General features: G+C 48.3%; 1 protein-coding gene across 7 annotated transcripts in view; it reads left to right on the forward strand.

The window, feature by feature from the left end:
- The first annotated feature begins 4,335 nt into the window (after positions 1–4,335).
- The window catches only part of DTNB (dystrobrevin beta), a 100,829-nt gene continuing 85,685 nt past the window's right edge, over positions 4,336–19,479 (forward strand). For all 7 annotated transcript variants that reach the window (XM_060273222.2, XM_060273225.2, XM_060273224.2 and 4 more), the window contains exon 1: positions 4,336–4,452. The gene's annotated coding sequence lies outside the window, so the exon portion shown is untranslated. The remainder of the gene's footprint in view (positions 4,453–19,479) is intronic.

Raw genomic sequence — 19,479 nt, forward strand, 5'->3', positions numbered from 1 at the left:
TTTCATCCCTTTTGGACTTTATTTCCTTGGCCGCCTCCGCCTCTTCTCTACGCTGTAGTCTTCTCCCTGTTCCCACGTCAGCCCCCTTTGACCCTCTTCTGCTTCTGCAGTTCCCAGCCCTCCTCACCTCCCAGCCTACAAAGGACATAACCCCCCCCCCCACCTCTTTCCCCTTTTGCCATGTTGCGGCAGACCCTCCTGATCTCGACCGCTCTCATTGTAAGCTTGCAGTCTGCAGAGAGCTTGTAACCGCTCCAATTGTTTTAAAATGAAAAGCAGTATATAAATATTCTTTAAATCCATTTTGGAAAAAGCTATACTGTATAAATCTTTTAGCCTGTGTGATAAGAGTTTTGAAAAGGCATGGTACTAATTATTGGGGCTCAAGGCAGGAGCAGGAAAGGGGAAGGAAGGGATTAGGCTAGGGAAGCAAGGAGAATACAGTGGAACCTCGGTTTACGAACGCCTCGGTTTACAAATTTTCGGTTTACGAACGCCGCGGACCCATCTGGAACGGATTAATTCACTTTCCATTACTTTCAATGGTAAAGTTCACTTCAGTTTATGAATGCTTCAGTTTAAGTACTCTGGGGACCATCTGGAACAGATTAATCCACTTTCCATTACTTTCAATGGGAAAGTTACAGGTAGGTAGCCGTGTTGGTCTGAGTCGAAGCAAAATAAAAAAAAAATTCCTTCAGTAGCACCTTAAAGACCAACTAAGTTTATATTTTGGTATGAGCTTTCATGTGCATGCACACTTTGTCAGATACCAGTGTGCATGCACACGAAAGCTCATACCAAAATATAAACTTAGTTGGTCTTTAAGGTGCTACTGAAGGAAAAAATTTTTATTTCAATGGGAAAGTTTGCTTCAGTTTATGAACGCTTTATGAACAGACTTCCGGAACCAATTGTGTTCATAAACCGAGGTACCACTGTAATTTGCTAATTCTTGGAAGAAACAATGTACAGTATAAGCAGGCATATCTCTTAATGAATGAAGAAAGCTAATGCCAGGAATGCCAGCCGTGCTCTCAAACGTCTGTCTGGGGCCACCATACTAGGCCTGTTGACCTTGGTGACACTCCCACCGGCCTCATCAAGCCAAGTGCAGCCCGAAGGGGGCGAAGGCAAGGGCCAGCTGTGTGCCTGAGAGCATCTCCCTGCATGCTGGTGGTCCTTGCCCAGCTCTGATGGGCCAAATTGCCCCGAGGGATTCCTGCAGACGGCGGCTGCTACCGCCTTGGTCTGCTGCCTTCTCACCCTGTTGACCCTGGCTGGAGCTCCCAAGCGGATTCTCTTTCGCCCACTCTCATTAAGCTCCGGCAATGGATCAGCACCCTGTCCTCCTTCGTGGCACTTCCTCAGGGCATGCTTTGAAAGTTGGTCTTCACCCGTCTCTTTTCCTTCCTCCTGCTTGGTTTTTTGGCACACCCCTCCCTTCTCCGATTTGTCATTTGTGAAGGCATTAAATGTGGCCACAGCAAGTAGGCCTGAAGCCAAAAGGTTGCCTATCCTCCTCTTCAGCTATCACTTTCAGAAGAGCATCCTTCTTCCTGATCTCTGCTCACCCCACCAAGGCAAAGACTCTCAACCAGCACTTCGCTTTAATACTTCATTAGGTTTTTAAAACGTCAGAACTTCCCAAGAAGAAGTGGGGTGCCACGGGGTTCTGTCTTGGGCCTAGTCTTATTCAACATCTTTATCAATGACTTGGATGATGGGCTTGAGGGCATCCTGAGCAAGTTTGCAGACGACACCAAATTGGGAGTGGTGGCTAATACCCCAGAGGACAGGATCACACTTCAGAATGACCTTAACAGATTAGAGAACTGGGCCAAAGCAAACAAGATGAATTTTAACAGGGAGAAATGTAAAGTACTATACTTGGGCAAAAAAAATGAAAGGCACAAATGCAGGATGGGTGACACCTGGCTTGAGAGCAGTACATGTGAAAAGGATCTAGGAGTCTTGGTAGACCACAAACTTTACATGAGTCAGCAGTGTGATGCAGCAGCTCAAAAAGCCAATGCAATTCTGGGCTGCATCAATAGGAGTATAGCATCTAGATCTAGGGAAGTAATAGTACCACTGTATTCTGCTCTGGTCAGACCTCACCTGGAGTACTGTGTCCAGTTCTGGGCACCACAGTTCAAGAAGGATACTGACAAGCTGGAACGTGTCCAGAAGAGGGCAACCAAAATGGTCAAAGGCCTGGAAATGATGCCTTATGAGGAACGGCTTAGGGAGCTGGGTATGTTTAGCCTGGAGAAGAGAAGGTTAAGGGGTGATATGATAGCCATGTTCAAATATATCAAAGGATGTCATATAGAGGAGGGAGAAAGGTTGTTTTCTGCTGCTCCAGAGAAGCGGACACGGAGCAATGGATTCAAACTACAAGAAAGAAGATTCCACCTAAACATTAGGAAGAACTTCCTGACAGTAAGCTGTTTGGCAGTGGAATTTGCTACCAAGGAGTGTGGTGGAGTCTCCTTCTTTGGAGGTCTTTAAGCAGAGGCTTGACAGGCATATGTCAAGAATGCTTTGATGGTGTTTCCTGCTTGGCAGGGGGTTGGACTGGATGACCCTTGTGGTCTCTTCCAACTCTATGATTCTATGATTCTAAGAATGCATGCCTTCAAGATACAAAATGTATTCTCTCCGCTCTTCATAAAGTTACAAAGAGGAAATGGCAAAATTTATACAGGACGAGAGTAGCCGGAGTCCAACGTATCGTTGGAAGATGATGTTGAAATATTGCAACGAAACTTTATTGCTGTGTTCCTTTCAGCTCCACTTCCCCTTGCAGCCTCTCTCCCGTCTTGGGTTAATCTCCCTACACCCCAATCATCATTTTTTCATGTAAGACCAGGGGCAACATCAGCATTCTTCAGCATAGGTACTTCTGCATGACCTAGAAAGCTGAGAGTCCAAGGCATCCCCGCATTCCTGGAAGAATCTCTGTCAGCAGAACACCTCTGGGCTCCTGCAGCTCTTCAGGTAGGCAATAGAATCAGTTTTCCTCTGATAAAGGCAATATTAGGCATTGGAAGGAAGTGGGCTGCCCCTACCCCAGGGGGAAATTTCAGACAAGTTAAACAAGAGCATCTCTCTCTCTCACACACACACACACACCGGTTGCTGGGAGTCTATACTCTGGAGTGTCCTTCAAGAAATGGTTCATTGAGCCCTGCAGTACTTTAAAGTACAAAAAGCTGATGCTTAATGTAATCAGAAGCACTTGCTTGCCAGTGGCTAGAGCCTCAGGCCACGCGAGAACCTACCCCACAGGGTTGTTGTGGGGATTAAATGAGGGGGCAAACCAGGCACACCACCCCGAGCTCCCTGGAGAAAAGGGGAAGTAGAAATTAAATACCATGAATTAAATTACGATCGTTTCAACGGCAAGTATAATGGGAACAAAATAAAAAAAAATCCTTCCAGTAGCACCTTAGAGACCAACTAAGTTTGTTATTGGTATGAGTTTTTGTGTGCATGCACACTTCTTCAGATACCAATCTGAAGATAACAAACTTAGTTGGTCTCTAAGGTGCTACTGGAATGAATTTCCAGCCCCATACACCTCGGGGCGGTCTGCAAGCTGGGAATTAAAGGAGATACTCTGTTCCCTCGGAATGAGCAGCTCAGGCTGTGCTCCATCCAGCTGTGGCAGTAGTTTTTAAAAGAATGCTGGGCATGGAAGCCCTGCTTAAGCGATGAACTACACTTCCCAGAATTCTTGGATGGGCCCCTTTTCCCTGACGTGCTAGCTTTCTGCATGCAGGGAGCTCGTCACGTGGTGTGGAGGGGCCTTCGGTCCTGCGGCACAGACTTTTGCGCATGCGCTCTGCAGCAGCCGAGAGTGAGCCCAGGGCGGACTGGGACGGGGATGCAGTCGCTTCCCGTCACCACGGCAACGGGGTCCGGGCGCCAGCTGCGCCTGCGCAGGAAGGGGATCCTGAAAAAGGCAGCGCGTGAAGCGGTGGCTAGGCAGCTGCGCGCGCATGCGCCCCCGCTCGCCCTTGGGAGGTTGTGCGGCTGTGAGGTGGGGAGGAGGAGGAGGGAGCGCAGCCCTTCGGCCCTCCCCTCACGCCTTCGGATTGGCTCCCGCCTGCCGTGGCCGGCGCCGGGGGAGGGCGTGGCTCCCCGGCCGGGTGCTCGCCTCCCCATTGGTGACGCCCTCGGCGGCGGGCGGCCGAGGACGCCTCGCGGGTTGGGCGGCGGGGACGGCTCTCCCCGCCCTCTCCGTGGCCTCCGCCCGGATTGGTCGGCCCGCTGCCAGGAGGCGGGCGCCGGGTGCCGAGCGCGGGTTGGAGGGGGGCCGCCGCGTCGGGCGCGAGCCTCTCGGAGCCGCTGCCTGAGGGGAAGCCGAGCGAGGAGCCCGGCGAGCGGGAGCGGCAGCAGGAGGAGGAGGAGCCGCCACCGCGGGGAGACGAGCGCGGCGGAGAAGTAAGTGGTCGCGGGCGGCGAGGAGCCTCTTCGCTCCCTCAGGAAACGGGCGGGCGGCGCAGGCCCCGCGAGACCCCCGCGGGAAATGGGGGGAGGGGTCGCGCCCCCCTCGGCGCCCTCCTTGGTCACGCTGTGGCGGGAACTGGCCTGGGACGACTTTCCCTGGGCGCCTCTGCTCCTAGCCTGCGCTTCTCACCGCCCCGACAACAGCCCCGCGAGGCAGGGCGCCTCCTTCGGTTGGGGGTCGGCCCAAGGGAATCCTTTTCTTCTCCCCCCCCACCTCGGGAGGGTTCCCCTCCCCATCCCCCACCCCCTTGGGCGCCTCCACTGCGGATCGCAGCAGGTCTTTCCTGCGAGCGCCGGGAGCGGCAGGCCCGAGCGGCTGCCCGGCTTCTCGGAGGAGAGGGAGAGGTGGGCAGCAGCGGGGGGGGGGGCGCTGAGCGGGTCTTCTGGGCGCCACGATACGTTTCTTAGTCTTCAAGGCAGGCATAGGCAATCTCGGCCCTCCAAATGTTTTGGGACTACAACTCCCATCATCCCTAGCTAGCAGGACCAGGGGTCAGGGATGGTGGGAGTTGTAGTCCCCAAACATCTGGCGGGCCCAGTTTGCCTATGCCTGCTTTAAGGGGCCACGAGGTTCCCGGGTTGTCGCTGGTCCTTCCTATGGTACCCAAGCCAGGCAGATCCCCGCCCCCCTCTCCGCCCCCAATAGTTGCATCTTTCGTCTAAGTGGGGGGGGGTGCAGGTGACTAGGAAATGGAAGATCTGGCATTATCTGTGACTCCACATGAGTGGCAGGAAAGCCTTGTGGGCCAGCAAGGTCTCCAAGCCATGGAAGAGCTTACCTCCCTGCAGATGGTCGTCCTCCCTGTAACTTAGCAGCAGCTTTGCCTGGTTTTGAGGGTTTCTCCTGGCAGGCACTGCAGGCTGGGCTGCAGAGTTCAAGGCCCAGTTGAAGCCCAGCGTACCGGTAGTACAGCATTGAGCCCGGGCTAAATTCCAGGGTTCTTTACCTGGGTGAATCAGCACCAGTTGCTGACGGACAGCACTGTGCCTGGTTGGCTGGCTGGCTAGCTTCTGCTGCCTTTGGGGAAAGGCACTGCATCCGGGGACAAAGGGTACCTTGCATGGAAATGGATGAAATGGAGCCCCGGGGCTCCTCTTTTCACTGAAAAGCAACCCTGGATGGATGCAACCCTGGAGTGGATGTGCACTGTTGAGACAGACTCTTAAACGAAGGTTGCAGTTGCCAAAATGGAATGTCTCGTTGCCATCTTTGGGTAAAATGGCTCTAAAGTCTTCTTTTTCTTGGACTGACTGTGATTGATTGCCAGCCTAAACACATGGCTAGTTCAGATGACAACCATGAGCTAGGTTAACACCTGAGAACTTAAAGAAGAAAATTGACTTGGTCCAGGGACAGTCCTCATATTTACTGGCCTATTCCTACCTCTTTTTCTTGATGGTAACACAGACCATTCATAGCGTAAGAATATTCTTCACAGCTGTGAGCAGGGCAGTGGGGTGGGATAAGTGAAGACAAGCTACAATAATTAGCTATAACATCGTCCACTGCTCCTGCTTAGGCTGCACAGAAACATTCTTATTGTGCAGATGAAGTATAATGAATAGAATACTACAGGATGAAGTATTAGTGTGTGAGGTACTAGTGTGTGTCAAGATCCAAGGACCCCCAGACATGCACCTCCAGATGGTGGGGATGTCAGGTGCCATCCTGACACCCAGGCATCTTCACTTGGTCGCAAGTGGCCGGCAGCTAATTTTGAACACTGATTGTGATGCTGCATTTGTGAATTTCCTGAATTAGAGGGAGTTTGGGTTGGATGACCTTTGAGATCCTGTCAACCCTTATATGTCTATGGTGCCTTAAAGCCTAAGGGACTACAGGGAGGCCAGAAGCAAGAGGGCTGAGAAAAAGTTGCAGACTAGGCAGTAGAGCAGAGGACCTTCCTTTGAAAAAGGTAGGTGGGCAACAAAACTTGAAGAGGGGAGGCAGGGGGGCTCTGAAGAAACACCAGGGTCAAGGGTCACCTGTATAAGGTAAGAGAGGGAAAGAGGCAGTTTCCTGAATAGCAAGAATCTTAACAGTGGAATATTGGAGGGAGAAAAGGGGGGAAATTCCTCCATCTTCCTGGCACACTAGGGTCTCCAGATGTTGTGGGGCTCCATTCCCTTCACCCTTGAACTGAGGCCATGATGGCTGCGGGCTGTGGGAACTGGGAGGCAGCTGAGGTATGCAAGACTTGTGATTTGTGGGAGTCCAGAGAGCCAAGAGGAGGTGAGGCTCCTACAAGTCAAATCTCACTGTTGGCATCTGGACTCTTCCTTTTGTAGTTTCCGCTGATGCTTCAGCGTTGTGACCTAAGGGGCCATTGATAATAGCTAGTTAACTATGTGCAGGAGTCAGTAAAGCAACCTGCAGCAGAGAGGGGTCCCTTCCCCCTCCAGCAAGCCCACGCTGCCTTACACCCCATCCATGTGCTGATCAAGCTTCAGACACCTTCAATTCCTCCCTCCCAGCTACTGCTTGAGTTAGTTCCCACAGCCCTTCTCCAGATGCCGCTTAAGACAAGGCACATGAACTTCCATCCTATTCCGAGCTGGATGTCTTGATTGATAGAGGATGAGACGTTGCTGAATCTGAGCCTAGAATATGTGTTTAAGTGGGTTTCTGTGAAGGGAGCTGATTTCGCATGAATGGCTATCCTGAGCATTCAAAGATGATCTGGTCAGATTGTGTAACTCTTCCCAGATATGGATTTCCAGTACTGCAAATGGTATAAATTGATCTTGCTGCTTTGTGCAAATGGTTTATTACCATAGGCAGCAGGGATGTGGAAGGAATTTCTTTTCCTTTGCTTTGTTTTCTGTGGAAAACTTTTCATTTAATTAGTTCATTAGGAGCAATGGTATTTGGCAAGTGCGGTGGTTTCAAAGTAAAAGAAACATGTTAAACCAGATTATGCTCGGGGCACCTAAAAATTACCCTAATTGGCACAGAGAAATTCTCCAGTTATTTTTTCCCCTGAAAATCCCACATCGCCAGGGAAGAGGAAGCCCAAATGCCATGTGGACTCAAGTGCTTGGCCTTTCTGCTAAATAATAAATAGGCTTTTTCAAGAGGGCAAGTTCAATTGACCATGTAGAAACAACAGCATCTGTTCCATCCTGATTATTGTTGTTGTTATTTATTAATGTTTTAAGTCAGTGTTCATAGGATGGCATGGCAGCCCTTGTAATTGTATTTTAATTGCATACACATGTTTTTGCTTTAAAGTCTAAAGCTTTTCCTTAGTCCAGTTCTGTTGTTCCCATCTTTTATTTTGTCCTCCCCTATTTTCACGAACAGTTGGACTATAATTTCAAAATATACATATTCAAAACAAGTAAGTAAAAGGGGACTAAATATTTTGTTTAATGCACCATAGAAACCCATTTTGAATTGAAAGCTGCTGGGAGTTTTTTGAACCCCAACCATCTCATTGTAAAAAGAAAAGACCAACCTAGGCCTACAGCTCACAAGGTCTGCATGCTTTCCCATGCAGTGTTTACTGGTACCTTTCATTGCATTCATAATTCCCTGACAGGGGAGCGTGTTTTGTTTGGGTGGCGTTTTGATGGGGGAGTCTGACACTATGACTGTTGTACTTGACACTATTAATAGTCTTGCTGCTGAATTGCATAAAAAGAAATCCGAAATGGCCCAAAGTGCTATTTAAAAAAGGCACCAGGCATGGTTTCTCTGCATGATTAGTTGATCTCTCCACCTCCCTCGGTGCAAGGAAATGTGTGGGGAGATCTGCTTTTTTTTAAGGACAGGTAGTATTTGGAGTTTGAAATTTATTCCATATTTCAGTGTTGCTGCCTTTGAGTGTAAGTGTTAGTGGAATGAGTTCTGTTTTGTTGATTATAATTGTATTATTCTCTTTTGAAATGTTTGAGATTTTTTTGGGGGGGTTACCTTTGCTGCGTTAAATGTGCATTCTGTACTTGACCTCCTTCATAATGTTTTACAGTATTTTGAAATCTTTAAGATTACAGTCAAACCTCGGTTTGTGACTGCTTCGGTTTCCGACCATCGCGGACCCGGAAGTGTTTACATCTGGGTTCCGCGGCGCTCGGATGCCTGCGCACGCGCAGAAGCGTGCCTTCAGCGAGCGACAGATTCCGGGAGCGACCGGCTCCGCGGAACGAATTGCGGTCGCAAACCGAGGTACCACTGTATATTTTAGTTTTCTGTTGTGTTGTTTATATTTGCCTTTTTGTGTAATATTTTATTCTGGGTTGTTTTATTTGATGTTTTAATGTAAGAGGGATCGCTCTTTAGGGTCTGAAGAACTGCTTGAAGCTTTCACATATACGACTTGGGAGGATGGCTTCAGGAAGGGCAAAGGACTGACATTTAGATGTTTGAAATGTGTTTGGCAAAGCCATACTCAAGTGTAATGGGAAGCATTGTCTTGGCTATACACTGGCATGGATTGTGAAAGCGTGGGAATGAATAGTGCGTTTCATCATGCTGAAAGGTTAAGGGTACGTCATCCTAAGGCTGTGTGCCTCCTAGAATTAGCTTAATGGCAACTCATAGGGGGAAAGTTTGAGCTCTTGTGTGATGTTGAGGCAATCTTTGATCACATTTAAGGCCCTGCATCAAGCTGCTCAGGCTGGAAAAACATCTTGAACTTCTTAGGAGCCAGTCTCAGAGATTGGTGTCTTGGTACTAAGGCAGTTTTTTCTAGCCGCCTTGTATTGCTGGTTCTGTCTCCCAAAGAACACACTTGAGAAGGAAAAGAATATGGAAGCAGTAGTGATCGGAAGTTGTGAGCAAACTGCTGTGAAATGCTAGATTATAAAGGTTAGAGTAGGTTTAATATAGATTCCCTAAGTATATAAAACAACGTACAGAAAATGGAATAGGAACTCGCCACTTACGTTCTTCCAATCGCCAGAAGCTGAAGATACGGTGGGCAGCTGGCCTCTGCAGTTGGCTGCGTCAGGATGGTGGCCAGATTCTCACTCTATGGTAGCCACACATTGTGGCTAACTACTCTCCCAAGCCTCAAACAGGTTGCCCTTCTGAGACCACTCTCCAGACCACCCATAAGAAGAGCCCCTTTTGATCAGACCAGGTGCTGACCAGGTGGGATGGTCACTGTTGAAAATCACTTGAGGAAGAATGGGTTGGGTGGAGAGACCGTACAGTATGTGAGGTTCTGTCGATGAACACTGCACACTTCCTGAGCCAAGGTGGAGAAGGAGTTTTTTAAAATTAATTTTATCTGTAAAACTTATTTTCTGTGTTAAAACCAGAGAGAAGCACTCAAAATGGCTCACAAGACCAAAACAACCCAATAACCACAGTCTAAAACATCTGAATGATACCAGATGCCAGGGCTGCTCCTCAAGGGCCCTTCTGACAGGCTCTTTTTCAGGGAGATGGAGCTCTGTTGAGCTCAGGGGCCTCCCTTGCTCCTTCTCATCATCCTCGCTGCCCTTGCATTGCAGGCTTGAGTGTCTTGATGCAAAGGCTGGGCAGAGGGAGGGAGGAAAGTGGTTCTCTGCTAGGTAAAGGTGCGTGGAGAGTTATGGGTTAGTAGAATTCACACACAAGTTGAAAACAAGCAGCCAGGTCTTCTGGTTTGTGCTGCTCTTTTCCATGGGTCCAGGAATGGGGGCGGGGAGGTGTGTGCCCAGAGGATTTGGCGCTTTCTGTTTGCGGCTGCCTCCATCTGTTCTACTGCAGAACTGGGGTGAGATAAACGAGAGTTTTCCTTTCAGAGCTAATGTTCTCTCAGCATACAGCTTGATGTTATTCATAAACAGCAACTGCCTGCATTGCTACGTGGGGTTTTTCTTTTACTGAAGAGGGGAGAGGAGGAGGAGAAAAGCTGTTGCTGAAAATGCAATGGCGACACAGTCTTGCATGAGAAGAAGGCAGGTGCAGTTTGTCAAGTGCTGTTGTGGAAGCAGCAGCTGTGCTGCACGGAGCATATTTTGCACGGTGCCTGCAAAACCAGAAAAAGCTTCCAGGCAGCTTATTTAAAAGTTTGCCTTTGACCAGGCTTGAACTGCAACACGTGATCTCTTCTTCTTCACCCCCCCCCCCCACTTAATTTTTAAAAAGTCATTTCCAGTATTGCATTGTAATAAGTTTCAGAGCTGGAGGCAATTCAGATCAATTACAGTGGGGGGGGGGGAGTATTTGATGCCCTGCTAAATTGGCCCGTTTGCCCTCTGATGAAGAAATGACCAGTCCATAATTTTAATGGTAGGTTTATTGTAGTTGTGAGAGACAGAATAACAACAGGGAAACCCCCAGCAACCCAGAAGACAAAAGTCAGAGATTGATGTGCATTATAATGAGTGAAATAAGTATTTGATCCCTGTGAGGGAGAGCAGCTACAGACAGCCTCCTCCCATCTTAAGCACAAGCTCTTCTCCCAGCGGCAGTGGGAGCGGGGAGGGGGATGTCTCCAGCGGGGAATCAGGAAGTAGAGGGCATGGCTCAGGTAGGGTAGCAGAGCCACTGCTCCGCTCGGGAGAGGAAATGGGAAGCAGGGAAAGTGCAACCAGAAGACCGCTCCCGCCAACCCCGGAATTGCGCAAAAAGCGACGGGGCGGAGATTCAATGTTCCCAGGCTACTTTGTTAGAGGAAAACGCGGGAATGTCCATTCGGAGGTTCTGATCCAGACTGACAACATGTACATAAGACTGACTCTGCACTGTAAATAGCTTTCACACAATAAAAGCATGAAAAGGCAACGTTGTGAGGAGTCGTTACTCTAGAGTAGCCGCTACCGCCCCTGTGACAATCCCCCTATCAACCAGCCAGATATCAGGCTGCCTGGTATCTTCACTGTATGTAACAAGCTGAGATTAGAAGCACCTGCTGTAAAGGAGAGGGTCTTACCTGTAATCTCAGCTCGTTACAGTACCTGTACAAAAGACACCTGTCGAGAAAAGCAATCAATCCAGCAGATTCCAAAGTAGCCACCATGACCAAGACCAAAGAGCTGTCCAAGGATGTCAGGGACAAGATTATAGACCTGCACAAGGCTGGACTGGGCTACAAGACTATTGCTAAGCAGCTTGGTGAGAAGGTGACAACAGTTGGTGCAATAATTCACAAATGGAAGAAACACAAAATAACTGTCAACCTCCCTCGGTCTGGGGCTCCATGCAAGATCTCATCTCGTGGAGTTGCAATGATCAGGAGAACGGTGATGAAGCAGCCCAGAACTACATGGAGGGAACATGTCAATGATCTCAGGGCAGCTGGGACCATAGTCACCATGAAAACAGTTGGTAACACACTACGCCTTGAAGGACTGAGATCTTGCAGCACCCACAAAGTCCCCTTGCTCAAGACAGCACATGTACAGGCCCGTCTGCAGTTTGCCAATGCACATCTGAATGACCCAGAGGAGAACTGGATGAAAGTGTTGTGGTCAGATGAGACCAAAATCGAGCTCTTTGGCATCAACTCAACTCACTGTGTTTGGAGGAGGAGGAATGCTGCCTATGGCCCCAAGAACACCACCCCCAAAGTCAAACACGGAGGGGGACATATTATGCTTTGGGGGTGTTTTTCTGCTAAGGGGACAGGACACCTTCACCGCATCAAAGGGACGATGGATGGGACCATGTATCATCAAATCTTAGGTGAGCACCTCTTTCCCTCAGCCAGGGCATTGAAAATGAGTCGAGGATGGGTCAGCATGACAATGACCCAAAACACACGGCTAAGGCAACAGAGGAGTGGCTCAAGAAGAAGCACATTAAGGTCCTGGAGTGGCCTAGCCAGTCTTCAGACCTTAATCCCATTGAAAATCTGTGGAGGGAGCTGAAGGTTCAAGTAGCTACACATCAGCCTCAAAATCTTACTGACTTGGAGAGGATTTGCAAAGAGGAGTGGGACAAAATACCTCCTGAGATGTGTGCAAACCTGGTGGCTACTTACAAAAAACATCTGACCTCTGTAATTGCCAACAAGGGTTTTGCCACCAAGTACTACCAGTAAGTCATCTTTTGCAAAGGGATCAAATACTTATTTCATTCATTATAATGCACATCAATCTCTGACTTTTGTCTTCTGGCGGTTTTCCTGTTGTTATTCTGTCTCTCACAGCTACAATAAACCTACCATTAAAATTATGGACTGGTCATTTCTTTGTCAGAGGGCAAACGGGCGAATTTAGCAGGGGAACAAATACTCCCCCCCCCACTGTATTTTTTAGAAAATGTGACCGTTTCCCTCTTGTTGACTTGTGCTTTGGGGTTGTTCCCTAGTCCTTCCCAACAAACTTGGTTTAAGTGGATCTGTGCTCTCCACCGTCCTACTTCTCGATAGCAGCCCATGCTTTCCGCCAGCAGAACATGCATGCCATGTCATTGATCCTGCAGTTTCACTCTACCTGCGACTTATTCCGCAGTCGCTCCTTGCCTTGATTCTGCTGTCTTCTGCCTTGATCCCTCCTGCATTAAAACCACCTAGTTGCTTTCCTTAAGTTGTTATGGCCTGCCGTTTAGGGGAATCAAAAGCCTTTTTTTTTTTTGCAAACTGCAAGGAAAGGCTACACAGACTAAGTCAAATGATTGCTGTGGGCAAAACTTGCCAGACTGAAATGAATATTGCTCTTAGGAAAAGGAAGTGTTGTGCTCCAAAAGGCAGCTGTGACTTGATCAGCTTTTTGTTGTACCGTATTTACTCGAAAGTCACCTTTTTTGGCCAAATTACATCACCAAAATTAGGGTATGCATTAGGTTTCACCAGCAAATACTTTATTGGTTTCAAGGTTTTGAAAATTGGGTGCGCAGTAGATTCACGTGAATACAGTAAATCTTCATCAAGCTGTATGAGGAATTGCTGGACTAGTCTCTTACCCAGGAGAGAGTGAAGTCTTTGGCGTAATAACAGATTTGGGGGTGGGGAACTTGTAACTGTTGGATTTCCTGCATCTTCTTTTTGGAGTTACTTCAGCAGAATGCATGGCCTCAGGTAGAGAATATCATCTCACTCAGGTGTTATTTTGCAGTCTAATGGCCATAGAAGTTCATGCCATGGACCAAAGTGACTGAAATGCCTCTTTGGCTTGAGAGGGACAAGTTTAGGATAGCGATATTGGAGACTCTTGAACCCAGCTAGGACAAGTACCGGTAACTCTCCATTGTCAAGAAGATCCATTGGAGCTAGCAGAGCCACTTTCCAGATATGTTGGACTTCAGTCCCTGTTAGTCCCACTCTGCATGGTCAGGGATGCTGGGAGTTGTAGTCCAAAGCATCTGGTGGTTGCCATGTTGGATACCCTGGATTAGAGGATTGGGTGGCCTTATTTGAGATCTCCGTTCCATAATGAGAGAATCCCTCTTGCTAAACATACCCACGTTGATGCCTTTGGTTCAGACTTGGCTATCTCTGGAAGAGTTAGCAGCTGCCCATGTGAATTCTGTTGTGCCGAAAGAATAAGCCATGATCTATTCCCGTGCAGCTCTATGGCACACTTGATGCAGGACTGAAACAGTGCCATTGCCTGAAAAGAAGTGAAAAGCAGTGAAGTTAGGATGCCTTGCCCCAGCTCTGTATATGAAAAGGTGGCACAAGTCTTATTAGTTTGTTTTTGCTCTTGTTTTATTATACTGTATATGTTGTATTCTCATTCTGCATTTTTATGCTGTTAATTGCCCCATGATCCTGGGATGAAGGGTGGTATGCAGATTTGATAAAAATGAAAACAAAGATGGGTACGTAAGAATGTATGCCATTCACGTGGCCGCCCTCTTCCTTCAGCGTAGGGGATGGGCAGCATGGGGGTGGCAAGACTTGTGGGGAGACAGTGAGGATTGGGGTGAGTTGTAAAGGGTGGGGAGTTGGCAAGGGGGAGTGGCTGGCTTGCCTAGTGGAGCAAGCAGGGGCAGAGTCCCTGTTGCTCTACCTTTAGTCTGCAAGCTTTTTCAAGGAAGGTCTCCAGGGCAACAGCATACGCAAATGTAACCTAAAAGTAGAATCTCACGTTCCGTCCACAGTGAATTGTAATTGGACTAGGAGAGGTTTGCCCTTGTGGGAAGAAAATTATACCATAGTATTTTTGAAAAACTGAGTCGTAGTGGTGTCAGCTAATGTGCTGCTCACATCCTACAGGTTGTGTAGGAGAATAGATGGCAGTTGTGTACTCGGAGCAGGGGTTACACTGTAGAATTTATCTCTTGAAGAGTTTGGTCGTGACATAGCTAAATGTTCTGTAAGCTCAGAAGGTGTAATTAAGATTCCACAGCCTACACAACAGGCTCAAAATCGTGCACAAAAAGTGAGCTCTGTGGGGAAACCCAGCCAGAAGGGCGGGGTATAAATATTATTATTATTATTTGCTCCCTTCTGCTTTGTCCTAGATGAGATGAACAGGAGCCATAGTTACATGCTGAGTGCAAGTTTAGTGCTAAATGTCCAGCATAGTACAGTGCTACCTTGGTTCTCGAACTTACCATAATCTGTTCCTGGAGTCTGTTTGACTCCCAAAACCATTCGAAAACCAAGGCGCGGCTTCCGATTGGCTGCAGAAGCTTCCTGCACTCAAGCGGAAACCTCACCGGACATCCGGTTTCCGAAAAGCGTTCACAAACCGCAACACTTACTTCTGGGTTTGTAACGTTCGGGAGCTGATTTGTTCGGCAACTAAGCCATTCATTTTGCGTTGTGCGAGGCGTCTCGCAAGACAAAGTTTCCTATGGCCGCGCTTCACAAGACGAATAGGAACGCATTAATTAAATGGGTAGACAGGGTAAATGGTAAACCATGCTTTGTGAGACGAAATTTTTGCTATACGAAACAACTCGCAGAATGAATTAATTTTGTCTTGCGAGGTACCACTGTATACATATATGGAATTAAAAAGTGTAAGTGCCTCACTTTTATTCAAACAACAATTACAAATGTACTCATTAATTATCTTTCATTTCCAATGTTTACTACAGTGGGCAAAAATACATCCATCTGTAAATTGCCCTGTAAATGCTGAAAGTCAGGGTATAAATGCTATAGGCAGTGTGCCATCTATACAATTGCCACCTTCAAGAAACAACACGAGAACCTGCAACATTTGTTTAGCTGAGGTGGCAATGGGATGCATGGACACTTTCCGCTCTTGCGTGGTGGGGGGAACCTGAGGGCTGCATCCAGCCTGACAGATCAGTGCATCAAGGACTATCAGGAATCTGAACAAAATAATAATAAAAATTTTTTCTTCCAATAGCACCTTAGAGACCAGCTAAGTTTGTCATTGGTATGAGCTCATACCAATGACAAACTTAGTTGGTCTCTAAGGTGCTACTGGAAGGAATTTTGTTTCGACTACGTCAGACCAACACGGCTACCTACCTGTGTCAGGAATCTGGATATTGCTGAGCTCAACATTGGCATGGATTCGAAAGGTGCTTGTGTGAGTAGAATATGCTTCCTTTTGTGCCAGAGGCATCTCTCTCCTTCAGTGTTCATCTGCAGCCTCCAGGCCATGTCCCACACCTTTCCTGGAGATCCTCCTAATCCTTGGGAGGGGCTTTTGCCAAGGACACAGGTGACTGCAGTGAGGAAGAGGAGATGGCAAAGTCTTATTAAAGTTTTGAACTCTGCACAATGCTCTTTTGGACTCCTATCACATTGGACAATACATCCATAAAAAGACTACCATCTCAGGCTCTGTTTTTGTCCTTCTGGGTACCCCACCCTGCATGGCCTTAGGACCAGCAGAGGAGAACCTCATGCCTGCAGGCCAGGTCTCCCCATTTGGCTCACCAAGTCATCTCCAGGAAGCCACACCTGCCTGCCCTACACTTGACACTAGACCTGACATCAAATGTAAGGGCTGGGCTTCAAAGGGAAATCAAGAGCTTCAAGTGAGCTCCTGATTGTTTCTTTTCTGGAGCAAGGCATGATCCCCCCCAGCCCCCCCCCCGTTTGTTGGTGGTAGGAGCAGGCCTTGCTCAAGGAAGGGGACACAGTTTCCATTGAATGGAAGCCTCCTTTCCCTCCCAGTGCTACGCTTTGCAGGCTTGGTTGTTGGGTCTTCAAAGCACAGCACAGGGCTTTCCAACAACCTCCATGGATCTCCTTCAAACCTGCCCTTTGAAATCCTGACCACTGAGGCCTCCAAGTGCTAAGTATCTCCTGATATCACTAAGAGGTTGAAGAGATTAAGATTTGGCCTATTGGCCAAAAGAATTTCTTTCGCCCTGACTTAGGAGAACAAAAAGACCTGAATGGAAGAATAGTGATACTTAAAATTAAAAATCATGGGGTGGGGAGAAAATTATAATAGTGGGGATATATGCTCCCAATGAAGTTTATTTCACATGCTGTAGAACAGGCATCCCCAAACTTCGTCCCTCCAGATGTTTTGGACTACAATTCCCATCATCCCTGACCACTGGTCCTCTTAGCTAGGGATCATGGGAGTTGTAGGCCGAAACTCTGGAGGGCCGCAGTTTGGGGATGCCTGCTGTAGAAGGCCAAGGAATCTAAAGCAAAAAAAGTGTTTAAGTGTATCTAGAATTGTAATTGCCTAGTATTGTAGATTGCATTCAAATAACTGAGGATTTTGGGCTAGTAAGGGCAACTAAAAGAAAGAAAGAAAGAAAGAAAGAAAGAAAGAAAGAAAGAAAGAAAGAAAGACTGCAGATACGGTATACTGTATAGAGAGAGAGATAGAGAGAGAGGAATTCCTGTTGAATTTAATGATGCTTACATTGCTATCTTATATCACATGCTAAAGCTGTGTTAGAGGCTGATGACCTGGTCCCTGAGTTCTTACTCAAAAGGAGCTCATACCTGCCACTAAGAGTCTCAGGGAAAAACCAGCGACATATGTAGCCAGGCAGCTGTTTCCGCCTACTCCTGGCCAGGAATCTGGCCAGCTGATTTTTTTTTAATTTTTGCACATCAAATGTTGGACAACAGCTACCTCAAATTTCAAAAATAATGCATGTTGTAATACATTGTGTCCTTGGAAGGTGGGCTTGGAGCCAAATGGTGCTCCGTGTTCCTGACCATCCGATCATCACATCCCCGTTGAGAAAGTATTGCAAAATAGGCCGTTACCTACAGCTGATGAGCTCCAAGAAGAGCGAAACCTGTTAAAATAGGTCCTGTAGTATTGGCCAAGAGAGCGGCTCCTTGGTGTGGCACCCCTGCCCCAGTAAACTATGATGCCTCCCTGGGATCATCAATAAGGCTACCCAGGCATGTGACTTTTAAACTTTTTAAATTATTTTAGCTAATCCTGCCTTCCGAGGTAGAAGTCATAGGGCACGCTTCTGTCAGCCCCTTCCTGTACTACTACTTCCACCTTACATTTCCATTTTGACGTGCACCTCACTTTTCCCCATCTGATTTCTTACATCAGAAAAATAACAAGGAAAGAATTTGCACTATCTTTTTAAATAAAGCATTCCAAAAACTCTTGGCATATGTTAGAACACATTTAAGCTAGTGCTCCTACTGTTTAGAATACCAGGACTTTTGCGAAAGGCAACAGGACAGAAAAGGCAAGGCTAGTTCTTCTTTGCCATATCTAAGGAGCATCGCACGGCTCCACTGGTCCTGCGAATAGTCGTCTTTCAGAGAACTGACTGAGCGGTGAAATCAGTGGGAGAGGGCAAGCAGGCCATAGGTACCGTGTTTCTCATATTTTAAGTCATCCCTACAAAATAAGCCATGGCAGGATTTTCCTGAGTTGAAGAAATATAAGACATACCCCAAAAATAAGCCGTAGTGGTGGGAGCAGGTCTGGATGGCGCCATGGAAGAGGAAGATGCCTGTCAGCGCCCGGAACCGGCTGCTGCTGCCCCTCCAAAATGTCCAGCAGCATGCACCGCGCCAAGCGCTGACCCGGCGGCGGGACTGGCAAGAGCCGCAGTGCGTGCTGCTCCAAGCCCCGACCCGGCGGCGAGACCCGGCAAGAGCCTCAGCGCGCGCCGCGTGGAGCTCCGACCCGGCGGGACCCAGCAGCGTGCCCTGCTGAAGCGCCGACAACGCGCGCAGCAGCAGCCAGTTCCGGGCGCCGAGCCGCGACAGGAAGAGGAGGGACGCAGCGGGACGCAGCTACAACGACAAAAAACACCCGGCCGAGCCTTCATTGGCCGCCGCGGCTGCCACTCGCTGGTCCCTCCTCTTCCTGTCGTGCGCGCTGCAGGTCCCGCCGGTCCCGCCGCTGGGTTGGCGCTTGGCGCTGGCGCTGCTCCAAGCCCCAACCCGGCGGCGGGACGCAGCAAGAGCCGCAGCGCGCGCTGCTCCGAGCCGGGATCCGGCAAGAGCCTCAGCGCGCGCCGCGTGAAGCCCCGACCCGGCGGGACCCAGCAGCGTGCCCTGCTGAAGTGCCGACAACGCGCCCAGCAGCGCAGCAGCAGCCAGTTCCGGGCGCCGGACAGGGGAGGTACCATACTGTAATTTTTTTAAAAAAATAATAAGACACCCCCCGAAAATAAGCCATAGGCTTATTTTCTTGAGAAAAAAAGATTATAAGACATGACTTATAATATGAGAAACACGGTACATAGATTTTTTTTGTTTTGTTTTGCAAAAACATTCTTTCCATGAAAATAGGAATTCAACTCCTGGGTTTTATGCCATAAAGTTGTTTGGAAAGAAAAGGTTCTGCTCCTCCAAGGCAGTGCGAGAGGAGCTGCACACCTGCTCCCATTGAAACCACCGGCACTTTCAATGTAGATCTTGCAAATAACTGCAAAAATGCTGTCGTCCCAGTAGCTTTCCTGGTGGCTGACGTGGAGGGCTAACATCAGTATTACTCAGACACAAGGCTGGAGAAGGAGCCACAGTGGAGAGCTGCCTGTTTCTAAGTCGGTGCTGTTTGCAAAATGGAGGTGGCAGAATTTTTTAGCGTCGTTTTTATTTCCTAAAGCAAAAGCAACCATCTCACTCATGTCAGCCTATTTTGCAAAATAAAGTTGCCCTCTTCTTTCCCACCCCCCCAACACTTGTACAAGCAGCATCCCCCCCC

Source organism: Zootoca vivipara, chromosome 3, assembly GCF_965207765.1.
Source record: "Zootoca vivipara chromosome 3, rZooViv2.hap1.1, whole genome shotgun sequence".
NCBI lineage: Eukaryota > Metazoa > Chordata > Lepidosauria > Squamata > Lacertidae > Zootoca > Zootoca vivipara.